Source organism: Taeniopygia guttata, chromosome 15, assembly GCF_048771995.1.
Source record: "Taeniopygia guttata chromosome 15, bTaeGut7.mat, whole genome shotgun sequence".
Lineage (NCBI taxonomy): Eukaryota > Metazoa > Chordata > Aves > Passeriformes > Estrildidae > Taeniopygia > Taeniopygia guttata.
The window spans coordinates 4,657,303-4,670,012 of NC_133040.1; positions in this window are offsets into that span (position 1 = coordinate 4,657,303).

Consider the following 12,710-nt stretch of genomic DNA (forward strand, 5'->3'; position numbering starts at 1 on the left):
CAAACACCCTGCCAAAAGCATCTCTCATCCCGCACCACCTCCTCCCCCGAAATACAGTGACCAGCCCCCGCCAAAAAAAACCCTCGAGCAAATACATCCAAAGTCACGTCTCAGTGTCACCCACCAGCCAAGAAAAAAAACTAAAATAAATAAAATTCGCGTTTTATGAGCCCTGCTCCTCCGGATCAGACCAGGAGAGGAGGCGGTCGCCCCTCGCTGCCCCTTCCCAGGGCAGGTGCGCCCACCGCCCGCTCCCATCACCCAGCCACGATCCCACCGCGCCGGGACAGTAGCTGGGTTTAAGCATAAAAAAGAGCCTGTTTGCTTCTTTATTAGTGTGAGCCTACTCTAATTACGAGAAATCGCTGCTCTCGGGCTGAAACGACGTGTTGTCCTGTGCTTGTAAAATACATTTCAAGTAATTCTTTTCTGTCTATAAAATGCAGCGTGTGTGTGGGGAATATAAATAAACTGCTGTCCATTTCTTTAATGCTATTTTAGCCAAATTGACTGGCCGGATTGGAATTCGACATAAAAGCTTTAGTTTGCAAAACATCCGCACTATAACGTCTAGGAGACAGGGCTTGAGCTCCAGCGCGACAGGCACGTTAACTGCATTAAAACCTCTCCATACATTTTCGAGCTTTTGCTTTTTTCCCCCTCTTGCAGCACATCCACCCGCTCTCCTCCCCGCCTCCGGGCGCCTGCGCCTGGTTTTCTCCAAATGAAGTATTTTACGTGATCGATGGAAGGAGTCATTTGGCCCATAATTAGGTCAATAAAATCAATGTTTATTCCTCTGATGGCCTGAAAGCTAATAAATTCCTCTTTTATATTCGCTCCCTCCGAAGATTAGAAAGGAGCTGCCCCAGCCCCAGCGGCAGCAGCGCGGGGTGGGCGGCAGCCCCGGCCGGCGGGACCGCTCCGTTCCGCCGGGGAGCCGCGCTCCCAGCCCGCCACCAGCCCAGCCGCTGGCACAAAAATAAAGTTAATATATATTTTTTTAAAAATCCCCTACTCCTATCCCTCCCCATTCCTGTTTATTTTTCAAGACAAGCCAATTTACAACATATCCAAATTGAGTCTAACCCTCCTCGAGCACCCTCCATCGCACACACGCACACCCCACTCCTGTCTCACAGATAACTTTATTTCGCTTGATTCCCTTTGGAGCCACTGTTAGCCATGGACACGCAAGGTTGGAAGGCGCCTTGGGGAAATCCTATTAGACTTGGAGAAAGTAAAGCTTTTGGGACAATAATAAAACCCAAACAAAAAAACCCCAACCCAAACCCGCGACAGTTTTATTTTTCACGCAGTAATAGCGAGGAAAAAGTATCGCGGTCCTAATCAGATCAATATAGAGACACACAAATCTTTGCAAAGGTTTAGCAGTTTACAGTGGGTTCCAGACCTTTGACATACATTGCGGATTAATTGGGCACTGTCAAGAGGGGGGAAGAGGAGGTGGGATTCCAGTTAATTAGTCGAGAAATGAATAAAAACTAAACATTATCGGAATTGTCTGCGGGTCCCGGTTTGTTAGTGGGGATTTGGGGATCAGCTTTTGTGCGCCGTAAATTGGATCTGAGTAGCGTGGTGCTGTCTTACACTGTCGTTTTGTGAACTGGCGACAGCTCGAGTCCATGGGAAAACTTAAAGGGAACCTGGGGCCGGTCACAGAGCCTCATTATCTCATGTCGGATACCATCTTTCGGGGAGAGCGTTTAATCAACAGTGGCACACAATCCTCCCCTCGCAACCTGGGCAAACCGCACCACCTTCCCTTCCCTCCGCCCTGCAAACGGCCCGAGAGAAAAAAGTAAAAAATAAATAAAATAAGAGCCGCCCTTTATCGAGTGGGTGAAAGCGTCCCACGGGCGGGAGGCGGTCGGAGCTCCCGCAGCCGCGGCTGCCCGCGGAGAGCCCCCGGCCGGGCACGTGGGGCTGTGCCGGTCCCTGCGCTTCGGGGCTCGGGGCTGGCTCTCCCAGGGCTGGCTCTCCCAGGGCTGGCTCTCCCAGGGCTGGCTCTCCGCCGTGCCCCGCTCCTGCCTTCCCCAGAGCCGCCGAGAGCCGGGCCGTGGCCGGAGGGAGTTTTCCCCGCGGCGCCGGACGGGGCGGTCCCCGCTGCCCACCCGGCCCCGTCGCCGCTTCTCCCCGTGCCCGGCCTGCTTTCCTCCGGCCACTCGCGGCTTCTCACCCGCTGCCTCTCCGGGCTGCCCCGGCTGAGCTGGGGAGTTTCCCCTGCTTCCCAGCGAGGTGAATTCCCTCTCCTCCCACTCCTCCCTCCGCCTGCCCTCAAGGGTCCGGCTGGCGGCAAGAGGGGACGCGGGGAAAGAGATGGGAAGGAGCGAGGAGGGACCCGGCAGCGCCTTCCCTGCAGCCTCAGGGCAGGAGTCCTCACGGGAGGAAGAGAATTGTGCTCCCCGCGTGTCGGTGTCCCGAGCACGGGGGCTCCGGGCCGGGGGGAGCCGCGGTTCTGCCCGGGACCAGCGCAGAGCCGGGATGGAGCGAGGGGAGCAGAGAGGGGGAGCCCTCAGCCCACGGGAACTCCCAGCTGCGTGTGGGTGTCCCCCCTGAGCCGCTTTGCGGGCTCGCAGGTGGGGACGGGACCCCTGTGAGGGGGTGCCGGGTCCCTGCGGAGATCTCTCGGGGGTCGCTCCGTGTGCCCGAGCAGGACGAGGCCCGGGAGGGTGAGGCTGTGGCACACCGGGAGGAGCCCGGGTCCAGATCCCCCAGCACCCCGCGTGGGGCTGGGACAGCCCGAGGGACGGACAGACGGACCTTGCCGAACGGTAAAATCCGCTGCGCTCAAATTAGGGCGGTCCCTGTCCTGCGAGTACCCTAATCCTAACCCTAACCCTAATCCCTCCTCGGGGCTGAGCAAAGAACGGGCCCCGGGGACACGAAGTGCCCCACCGGGATGGAGCAGCAGCTCCCGGCCACCTCCCGGGCCTCCGGGGCCACCGCTGCAAGTCCCCGGCGTGCCCCATCCCAGGAGGGAGTTTGGTAGAAGGGAGGCATCCGTCCCAGGGCAGGAACCTCTCCCGAGGAGGAGGAAGGCACAAAGCGCTGGGTTTTGGGGAGAGAAGCGTTTGGAAAAGGAGCGCATCCCGCTCCGTGGCCGGGAGGTGCCTCCATCTCCCGCGCGGGGCGGCGCGGAGCCGGCGGCGCTCGGTGACAGCCCGGCGGAGCCCGGAGCATCCCCGGGCAGCAACCTCGGCCCGGCCTCCTCCGGGCCAGCCGCTGGGTGTGCTTCAATTCAACCCGGCTAACGAGCCTGGTGTCCTCCTCACCCCACCCCCGCGTGTGAAACATTGTCATTAGGCGTCTAATATCTCCATCGCTTCCAGGGGGGAATGGGAAGAGGCTGCTCGAAAAAAGCCACAGACAAAAGAAAGTGTGTGAACTCCCAGCGCCCGTACGCACAGCACAATGCAAAGCGGGTTAATATCAGTTAGCAGTTCTGCAGTGACCTGTAAAGTTGCCTCTCTGGAAAGATTCTTGATGTATTACTTAACATGGCTACACAGTTATCTGTCTCGGCATTAATGCGTCCATTAAATCACTGTTGAGTAGCATCAACCTACTCCCGAGTCTTTCCGTCCCCTGGGAATATGGTTTCTAAACAGGATCAAACATGTGATGCTGACAAGTCATGAGATAAGTTATAATTAATTAGAGTTTGCTACATCCACGGAATGGGTACTTGGGGGAGTGGGGATGGACCGGGCCATTAAGGACTTCAGCCAGGAGGTAGAATCTATAATATCGAGTTGGAAAACAAGAAGAAGTAATAATCAAAGGTGGCTGAAGAAAACTGCAAACCTTTAGCTTTCAGAACTCGGTCAAGATTAAAGTTGTTCTTGATGGGAAACACACCATCCACTCCTTAATGAAAACCATGGGGAGACCGATGCTGCGGATGGCTCCTTGAAGAGGGAGAGGAATCCTCGCTCCAGGTCTGAGGACAAAAATCGGCGGCACAATTTGCCAGAGGAAGAAGAGAGGAAGGAGTTGGGAGAAGGGAACCGCCTCGCCTGGCCGAGCAGTGGAGCCGCAGCCAGAGGTCACGTCTCCACCCGACACACACTTCGAGGTCGTTTCGCAGATGTTCCCCCGGTTCAGAGAGCCCCGAAGCATCGCCCTGCCTGCCCCAGAGCGCCCTGGAAGCTGCCGAAACCCCTCTCCTCCTGGCAGACAAATGGCCCCTCTTGCCCTGGGCTGGGGCCAGCCTGCAGCCCTCCCCCTGCCCTCTCTGCTGGGCTGACAGTTCAAAATCAGACTGCAAACAAGTGGATTTTGGTCGGAGCTGTAATAGCCCTTATTTGCTTTGCTTTAACAAACAGCTGGAGGGGGGATTTGCTTTCAGGCTGGCTGTAAAAGCTCCGCACGGGAGGGGAAAGGCAGGGACGGAGGTTAACCGGCGGCACGGGGTGTCTTTTCATGCCCTCTGCGAGTCAAAGCAATGGCTGGGTTTATTTGCTTGCTCTCTGCAACAAATGGGAGCCCTTCAGGTGAGAAGATGTTGGAAGGGTGGAATGACAGGACAGATTTACACCTGTCCTTGCAGCCTACTCTGACAACCCCTCTAGCCTACAGAAATGACCAGTGGTGCCGCGGAGTCTGGGGCAGTCAGCAGGTTCACTCGGCTTTTTTGATGCTTTTTCACCCTGTCCTCCCCCACCGCTGCCCCTCCTGCCTCCTTCCCCCTTTCCTGTGCCTTCTTATGGCACCACACGAAGCACAGAGGGATGGACCGGACCGCCAGGCTCCCCCAGCCACCCCGTGTCCCAGGGATGTCACAGCTGACCCCGGGGAGCCCCTTCTCCGCACCTCCTCGGTCGCACAGGGTGCTCAGGGTCTGCGTTTACCACACTCCAGCCTCCTGCTATAACCTTCTCCAACTCTCAGCTGTCCCCTCCCAGACAAGAAGGCAGAGAGGAGATAACCCCCCTTATGCCCTGTCTGCCCCCAAACATCCCACCTCGATGACAGAGGCTGTCCAGATGCCTCTGGAATCTGCCTGGACCCAGCTGCCATCTTCATCCATGGAGAGGACAAAGGCTGCGTCCTCCATCTCCCACCCAAGGGCCTGTTGCCACCTCCTAGTGCCTGCTGAAAGGCCTCCTCAAAGGCAGCTCTCAAGTGGGGCGCCTGCCGGAGCCAGGAGCACTCAGCCCCACGTTCAGCACGCCTGGCAGGCTGCAGCCATTCCGGTTCAGGGCACGGGGGTGTCGCTGAGGGCCTCTGGAGAGGGCTGGAATACATTTCAGTAGCCCCCAGCCAAAAGCATCTTGTGAGCAAACAGCACAGCCCAACATCTCATCACTCAGCATCATCAAGCAGCACTGAGCAGGACCTTGGGAGGCTCTGCTCCATCATAGGTGCCTGAAGTTACAGTCAAAGAGCCAAATGGACAAGCCCCAGGACATGGCAGCACATAACAGAGGTCTCCTGATGGATCCCACATGCCCACCGTGTCCCCAGGACAGAGCAAAGTGTGGGACATCAGGCAGAGAAGAAACAACAGGTCACAAACTGCTCTCAGCATTTTCACTTTAAGTGCCACGTTCTGCTGGAGATCTCCAGCTGGATTCCTCCTCCTGCAACAGGCAAGGGAGCCGGAGCCATCAGTTCTAACCAGAAAGTAAAAGCCAGAGGTTTGTCATGTCTCTATTAGGCTCATTGCAGCAGTGATTTCCCAATTACAGAGGCAGTTTCAACAGAAGGACTGGGAATGTCTCACAGGAGAACTCCTGACTGCCCCAGGCTAGGAAAGTGTAGAGAACCAGCCCCAAATGAAGCAATTGTGGGGATTTGCAAACAGGTACCTCTGCTCATGGGACAACCCTAAGCCCTGGAATGGGGTTATAGCCAGAGGCAAGCACTCGAGATTCCTCTAAAATCTTTGGGAACATCTAAAGGTTCGGCACTTCTAAAAATCCCTTGAGGTTTCTTCAGATGCCCGGAGAGAGATTTCACAGCTTGTTTCTTAATAGCTGAGTTTTTAGTCTCTGTCCAGAAAAATAGGCTGTGCAACTTCAGTGTGCCTTCCCTAAAATAATTAGGATTAAAACCGCACCATTTCACCTGTGATACACACCATTGCTACGCAGCAATCATGAGATAAGATCGTTTGTGGTAACACTCATCCCAGGGAGGATGGCCGAGGATATCACAAAGGGGTAATGGGGACAGAGAGAGGAGTTCAACCTTTTACAGCCTGGAAAGAGCTGGGATGCCTCTCCCTCTGCATCCCCTTCCACAGCTGAGGCTTTCTGGGGTGATTCTGCCAAGCAGGACATTGCAGGAACTGATGAGGCCAGGAGTACCCTCAGGAAAATTCAGAAGAAAGGTTTATGTTTTCTCCTGTGCAGGTGAATTTGCATATGACTACTCTGTGCAGTAAATGCCTTCCAGGGAAGACACAAAGGTGCTCTTTGGGATTGGCAGGGGGAAGAGGATGGAGTACAAGACTTTTTTGAATGACCTTTTTCCTGCCACTCTGGAGCTGATGGGGTGATATTCCAAGGGAGGCATCGATCCAGGTGCATGACCACGAAGGATTAATCTCTCCGTGGAGGTACTTCCTCAGCCATTGCCATCCACAATTTCACACCCGGGGTGCATTACCTACATCTGGGGATGTGCCACCAACCACACAAAGTCATTGAGTCTCCTCCTCATTCCCTTAAATGCTGTGGACCCTGCCTCTCAGAAAAACCCACTTCTGCCTCCTGTGTGCTGGGATGGCTGGAGTTTGTAGCAGGGGGAGGTTGTGCTGACAGCCGGCTTTGCTCGGTGAGAGGCCTGGGCAGCACAACCACTTCTCACCTCCCTTTACCAAAGCCTGGCTGTGGCACCCTCCTGGTGGAGATCCACTCCTTGTCCATCAGGGATTTCCCCGTGGGAATTCCTGTGTGCTGCCCTGCCAGCTCCCAAACACGCTGGATTTCCATCAGGGCACTCACAGCACATCCAGGGCACCCCAGGGTTTGCTGCTTCTCGCCCAGACACGGCTGATCTGCATCTATTCAATGCCCACGTCTGGGAAGGCTGCATGTGTTAAACCCTGGCATAAATTTCCAGGCACGGAAAAGGGTGTGCTCAGGAACCCCAGACATTTTCTAAGCCTGCTCAAGACCTGCCATGATCAGATGGTTCTTCCAGCCAAAGAAGTCCTGAAGATGGAGCACATGGCTGGGAAACATCAGATCTGGAGGGAGTTAAGGACATTCAGAAGACAATTCCAAATGTGCAGTTTTTCTTGCATGACACACAGGGTCACTCTTGTCAACAAATATCCCATTTTAATATTTCATTAAATTTTCATGGGGTACTCTGAGTCCATGATATAGGCACAGTCAACAAATGTAAAAATCAATTCATCAGTCCCTGAGCAAATACTCAGTGAGAGAGAGAAAGGCTCCCATTAATTTCTCCAGACTTCAGGTCAAGCCCTAAATGTATAAAGATCAAAAGGCCTCGAGATTAGCATTGAGCCAAGTCATCAGCAGTGGGATTTCCAAAGGCCACGCTCAGCCCCTTGCAAGTAGATGAGTAAAAACACACTGACCCAAGACTTTTTAGTTCTTTTTTTTTTGTGCAGTGAGGCAACTTTGGATTTTATTTTTTATTTAAGAAAGGAAACGGTAGAAGAAGTTGTTTGCATTTTTCACCACAAGTGAGAGTTTTCCTCTACACACTCACACATCACTCCAAAGTTCCTGAGAAGATGAGTGACAGCCAAATTGCCTCTTTGCACATCTCCCTGCCAGGTTTGTGCTGAGAACAGGTGGCTTTCACACCTAGCACATATTTGTGCTGGCTGAGCGTTAGCAGTGAAATCAAATCCTTTCCTCTGACCCAGGAATTTTGATGGCAGAGGGAAGGGTGGCTTGTTTGAAGGGGTGTGGCACTTCTTTCCACAGGAACATTTATCATTTCTCTGCTGAAAAAGAGACCAATAACCCATACCCCGTGCCTGTTATTACCCTGTGAATTCAAAGGTGTCTCGTTTTTAATGGGCCCTTAGCAATAGCGCCGGCACCTCATCATTTATCATCTTGTGCTGACAACTTCCTTGATGCACAAAGCTCCTGAGTGGCACCTCTAAAAGAGGTGTCAGCAGAATGAGCCGTGAGGGGTCTTGTAGCTTTTCCTGTAGTCAAGCAAAGGAAGACCCGAGGCGTGTTTATACCTTGGAACTGGAGTATCAGTCACAACATCAGACTCGCTGTGCTCTCCTCTCTAGCCCAGTGCCAGGCAGAGCACAGGGGAGGAAAACCAACCTCTGAAGGCCACAGGAGGCAAGAGGGATGGGGCACAGCCGTGCAGGCAGGAGAGCCCTGCTCCCACTGCCTTCCCAAATCCAACCACCACATTGGAGCCCGCACAGCTCGGAGATACCCCAGCACAGGGCAGAACCGGCCCAAACAACTTCTCCTCCTTCCCAAAGCAAAACAGAAACCAAGGGCTGAGTCACAGCTTTGACCTACAATTTGAAGCCTGCTTTTTTTCCCAGGGCTTCAAGGAAATCTCGTGTTAAATCCATAACCGAGTCCTAAGGGAGACAGGCAAAACATCCTCTGACACAGCTGACCTCCTTTCTCTCGCTCTCTCTCTCTCCTCGAGAAGATGTTTTTCAAGGAAAGAAGCCAAAAATTGAGCTTAGGGAAATGAACAGAGCTTGGCTGGGTTGATGGGGCTGAGCTGACTTTGGCCAGGCAGCGCTGCCTCCTAACCTGCTCCAATGCAAATCCCACCAGCAGCAGCAGCAGCCTCACCCTGGCAAAGGCTGCTCTTCCCTCCTGGTTTGTTCAAATACAGTCTTGCCACAAATTCATTTGCAATGGCCTTGAACGACAACAGCTGATTTTGATGCTGGCAACAGTAAATCTTCCATTTTCCCCTTGGGGGGATTGGCAGAGCCAGGCTGATTTCCTTCTCCAAACCTTGCCTGGCAGAGGTTTCCCTATCTCATAGCCTCATGCAAGCACTACACTCTGTAATTACCAGGTCCAGAGTCTTTCATTCAAGTGCCTTCAAGGACTTTAAAGAATTTTGACTTGGGGCCCCCTGGGGCGAAGGCCCAAGGATTACTTTGCCCAATTTACTTATGAGTAAACTGAGGCACGGCGGAGGGAAACCTGTAATTTTCACGAGTCTGTTCATTGAGGATTCCTCGTTTTCCACACTCCCGACTCCAAAATGCCCTAGAGGCTTCAGTATTCAGGGCTGCTGAGCAGCCAGATATTTCGTAGAAGGATTCTGCAGCACTCCAGAAAGCCAACTCCATCCTTCTTCCAAACCACCCACTCAGAAAAAATCAGGGCATCCAAAACTGGTGGTTTGTGACACTCAGCTGATAATAGGGTATGTTATTAATGAGCCTCAAATCTCAACCTTTCTGCACTTCCATTGAAGAGATATCTAGAGGGGAAAATAGGAAAGCAGGTAATAGCTTCCCCCTCTTCTGCCCCAGAGCTCCGTGTGCAGGCAGAAGGTGGGAGGAAGGAGGAATTTCCAGGCAGCCCCACGGGAGGCTCAGGGCTGCTCCCTGCCAGGAGACACCCCAGTCACACGCAGCACGTAGGGCCACGAGCACCAGAAGCCCACGAGCATGGCCTGGCTCCCAGCACCCACAGCTCATTTCCCATCTTAATGAAATCCCATGGAGGCTCAGGCAGGAATTCATCCCTCCTGTGTCCCCAGGGGCTGTGCACAAGGGATGGACTCTGTCCAGCAGTGTCCCCAATCCTCAGGGACACCAGGGATTGGTTTGTACCTGCTGTGGGCACCGAGCAGCTGCTCCCAGTGTGGATCCTCTGCCCAGAAATGAGCTTGCTCCGATAACCACTGCTTTAGTGGGGATCATTAATGGGCTCCTCCTCTATCCCACTGCTGTCCTTTCCCACGGCAGTTTTAGGAAACTTTCACCCTGTTTTCAACTTTGAAACCACCATTCAAGAGGTACAAGGGGAAGGGGATGGACGGGAAGGGCAAAGCTACTTCAACCTCCTTTTCCTGACAACTCTCTGAAGAAAAAGGAATAATTGTGTATTACCCACATGCAGCAAGAGAGTAAGTTACAGGAAAGAATCCATCAAGGGGGAAAGGAGATTCAGATATTCAAGGAAAGGATTTCCAAGTTGACTTATGATTTTTCCTCCAGGATCTCATTGCAACAGGCACTGTGCAAACAGCGAGAGACAATTTCCTGCACTAGATATATTAAAATCTAAGCTGCAGAGACAGAAAGAGTGTGGGAGGGAAAATGGGAGGGTTGAGGAGAATTGAACTGACTCACCCTGGGTTACTTATCTGGTCAAGAATAGAGGCAGGGAGGAATAATGCAAGGCTCCAGAGTGCCAGTCCAACACTGTCCTTCAGACAAGGTTGCTCTACCTACCCCTTTGATGTGCTCACAACAGCAGGGAGCAAGAGGCACCTCCTATCAAAATGAGAAGCCAGGCCACAGCCAAAGAGCAGGAAATGGAGAAATATCAAGAGGAGATTATCTGAGAATAAAGTGTCTGTCACCAGCAAGAACATAATGGTGTCACTTGTGGGCTGGGGTAAATCAGCACAGCTCCCCAGCAGCCAGGGCTCTGCTCACTAAACATCAGCAGGGTCTGCTCCACCTTATCCATCACCAGTGCCAGGAAGAAGAGAGGGGAGATGGGAGCTCAGTGAAAGCCATTCCCCAGTTAGGAGAGCACCAACCTGTAGTCCCAAGCCAGGGATCTGGATGTGCTGGCCAAAGAGAGAGAGGGGTGATAAATAGAGAGAATAATGCCAAAATAGGGACGTAAATTAACCACCTTGAGTATGGGAAAAGAAATGGGAATCCAATCCGGACAAAGGTGAATTAAACCTTTCTTATGCCTCTGAACCCCTGAAAGAGTTAACAAAATAGTAGGAAAAGTAGAACAGAGATTCTAATTTATGGAGAGGTTCAAAGGGCTTTTGATAAAGCCCTTCAGTAGAGTCTCTGAAGGAAATTTTATAATCATGGGGTTGGGAGATAAAGTGCTGTCATAGATTAAAAACTTGTTGAGACAGAAAACAGAGGAGAAGGAAATAAATGGCAAATGACCAGCATGGAAATAATTTAGTAGAGGTGTCCCCAGGATGAATTTGGAAAGTGGTTAACTGTAGTATGACTTTATGACTAATAGCAATTAGAGCTGGTAGAATAATAAACAGAAGCATGGTAACAACGTTGATCCTGTACTCATGTGCTGCAAAGAGTCTGATCTAGAACAACTCATTGGGCTTTTTGTGATTATTTCAGGGAAAAAAATCCAGCACAAAGCAACACCAAAGCCACATTGTTATTCCCATTCCTTCTCTCTGAAAGCAAACCCAGGAACATTTCAGCGACACCTCCCCGTCCCCACACTCCCTGCACGGGCAGAGGCTTCCAGAGCGCTCTGACAAAGAATCCCTGGCAGCGGCAAAGCGGAGGAGCAGGATTTTTCTGGCGTTGGGTTGCAATAAAGTTTTCAGCAATTCCCTCCCCCTCACTTCTCCCTCCCTTCACCGGCTGCCTTCCCTGAGCTGTGACCCACGGGCTGAGTGAGAAACACCCACGGCAGAAAGGCAGAAAGGCAGAAAGGCAGCTTTGTGCTTTGCTGGCAACTGAGAACTTGGAGCTAAGTCGGGCCTAGGTGAGAATTGCAAGGGCCAGGGGGATCCAGGAGGCTCATACAGAGGGTGGGACACCTGGAAATGGATATCAGTCTAAACTGGACTGCCCTAAGTCAGTGCCCTGAGCTGGAAAGGGGTGAGAGAGAAGTGGTCCTGCCGCTCAGAACCTGCTCCCACCACCCCAGACCTGGGCAAGGAGCCCTCCAGGGCTGAAAGGTGCCGTGCAAGGAGTGAGGAGGGGGATTTCCTTGGCACTGAAGGATTCTCCTGCGTGCTCTGAGGAGATGCTGTGTCCTGGCAGGTGTCATGTGAGGCAAAGGCACAAACAGAAGGATTGCTGTGGCACCTCTTCCCAAAACAGGTGTAGGAAACGTGATGGGAAGTGCCTCTTCCTTTTCCCACTTCCCAAACAGGAGAACAACAAATACCTGGGATGTTTTCCACGTGCTCACTGCCCCCATCTCAGCAGCTCTGCTCTGAGCTGGGCTTGGAAAAGAGGAAAAGACCCTTCCCACCAAGCCCAGCCCCTTGTTATCCACAGGAAAAAAAAAAAAAAAAAAAAAAAAAGGACAGTGTGGAGATGAACCAGATTGCACTGTACATTTCAACCAGCCTTTAATCAAGTCATGCCAGGATAATTTGGAAACAAATGAAAATTGATACATTTGAGGCAAGCCGAGAGCAGGGAAAGGCTGGATGCAGCTGCTGCATGGGCATGGAAGGATGCCCACAGTGGGTCCATGCCCTCCCCAGGGGGAAGAGCAAGGCAGCTGCCCGATGCAGAGGGGAGAAGGTGCTTGGCATTTCAAAAGAACCCAAAGTCTTTCCGTAAGGGAACGGTTGCAGGAATATTGATTGCACAAGATGGCTGGGTGCCTGCCTTGCCTTTGTGACTCTTCCTCTTTTTTTTCCCTCCCCAGTGCGCCCACAATGGCAGCCCTTTCATGACAGAATGATTTCAGTGAGCCTAAACACAATGTGCCTTACAGCTGTAATTCTGGGACTCCTCGAGCATGAATCATATGATGCACAGAGCTGATAGTGGGGGCAGAGGC